Raw genomic sequence first — 2,316 nt, 5'->3', positions numbered from 1 at the left:
TTCTTACCAGGTGGTAAATCCGTAAGCTCCCAAGTGTGATTATGTTCCAAGGCACGAAGTTCGTGTTGCATTGCTTGTCGCCACTCCTCATGTTCTTTGGCTTGACTGTAACAGCTTGGCTCTCGTATTGTGAACAGAGCAGCCTGAAATGCACAGTGAGAGGATGTGAAACTATAAGGAGGAAAATGAGAAGTATGACAAACAAAATCCCGAAGCCAAGAAGGTGGTTGTGTGATCCTCTGTGATCGCCTGAGATGAGTGTTGGAAGGAGGATTAGCTGACTGTTGTAAGGAAGTGGGAGACTCAGGCGACATGGAGTTAGAAGGAAGAGGATCACAATTCTCAGGAAAATCTACTGCAGCTTCAGGTGAAAATTCAGGAAGATTCACAAATGATAGAAGAGGCAAAGGAGTCTGCACTTCTTTTCCTGCAGCAGTCTTAAAAGGAAAAATTGATTCATGAAAAAGAACATCACGGGAAACAAAGGTTCTGTTATTATGTAAGTCATATACCTTGTACCCTTTTTGGTTAGGCATATAACCCAAAAAAATACACTCAAATGCACGGCTATCAAACTTAGTTTTTCCAGGATAGAAGTTTGAAGCAAAACAGAGACATCCAAAGGTTTTAAGACTTTCATAGGTAGGTGGTGATTTGTATAGAACCTCAAATGGGGATTTCCAATTTAAGGTAGAAGTAGGAAGTTTATTTATAATGTGAGTGGCAGTCAAGATGGAATCGCCCCAAAATTGGTTAGGAAGATAGGATTGAAACATGAGTGCTCGAGCCACCTGTAGGAGGTGCCTATGTTTGCGTTCGACCACTCCGTTTTGTTGGGGTGTGTGGGTGCAGGACCTTTGATGACATACACCAGCATTTTGGAAGAAAAAAGCACAACTAGAATTCACAAATTCGGAACCGTTGTCTGTCCTAACAGTTTTGATTTTGCAGCCAAACTGAGTAAGGATTTGAGCAAAAAAAACGGTCAAGGTATGAAGTGTTTGAGACTTGTGATTTAGTAAAAAGGTCCATGTAGCTCTAGAAAAATCATCTACGATTGTGAGGACATAACGAGCTCCTGAGAGTGTGGCCTGTCTGTAAGGCCCCCAGATATCGATGTGTATGAGTTCAAAGCAAGAATCAGTGCTAGACTGACTACAACCAAAAGGAAGACGAGTTTGTTTAGCCAAAGGACAAACACTACAAACATGATTCTTGTCTGGTTCAGGAATATGTAAGGATTCAATATGTTTCATTACATCAGGGGATGTATGTCCCAATCTTTGGTGCCAAAGAGAGAAGTTATCAACATGTGAAGAAGAAAGTAAAGCATGTGCAGTATGTTTACTAGAACAATCAGAAGTAGGGAAGAATGATTTGCTTCCCAAATAGTAAAGCTGCCTATGCTGCTTCCCTAGGGCCAAAATTTGCTTAGATCTCAGGTCCTGCACCACACAAAAGGAACCATAAAATGAGAATGCGACATGATGCGAACTGCAGAGTTGTGATACAGAAAGCAAGTTGTGAGCAAAGTTAGGTACAAAAAGCACGTTAGTTAGAGTAAGGCTGGGACAAAGTTGAATGGAACCACTCTTTGTGGCTAGAGTAATGCTATTATCGGGTAGGCGTATTTGTTTAGGAGTATTGAGGGTGGTAAGGGATTGAAATAACTTCACATTCCCACACATGTGGCAAGTAGCTCCTGTGTCCACAATCCAAGAGTTAGCACTGAAATCAGTCGAAATACGACGGTCCATAGCCATACCTGCCATCTCCGTTACTTGGGCGAAATGTACATTAACAGGATCTTGAGGCACCTTGTTCTGGACCAAGCGTAAAGCCTCTAACAATTCAGACATCAGTTGGTTATTGCTGCAGTTTGAATTTCCCAACTTATCCTGTCCATTATCATCTGCGCTAATTACAGCATATGCTCTTCCCACATTACTCTGTTTTCTTCGTGAATCATGTAGTTCCTTGTACCATTCCGGAAACCCGTGAAGCCTGAAGCAATTTTCTTTGTTGTGTCCACTCTTATGACAATGTTCACAAAGAAGGCTGCGTTTGTCCATAGGTCCTTTGCGTCTCATGAATTGTCTAGGACCAGTATTAGGTGCAGCATACCTTTGTTCATAGGCTTTCATGGCAGAAGCCTCCCCTGCGTCCGAATACTCAGAATTAACCATCCGTTGTCTTTCTACCCTTAACACCATAGAATAAGCCTTATTGACTAGTGGAAGCGGCTCTAGCACTAGAATTTGGCTTCGTATATTATCGTAGGAATCATTTAAACCCATGAGGAATTGGACAAGCTGA

The sequence above is a fragment of the Sesamum indicum genome, linkage group LG3 (assembly GCF_026168435.1).
Source record: "Sesamum indicum cultivar Baizhima isolate 11 linkage group LG3, ASM2616843v1, whole genome shotgun sequence".
Taxonomy (NCBI): Eukaryota; Viridiplantae; Streptophyta; class Magnoliopsida; order Lamiales; family Pedaliaceae; genus Sesamum; species Sesamum indicum.
This window is presented reverse-complemented; position numbering follows the sequence as displayed.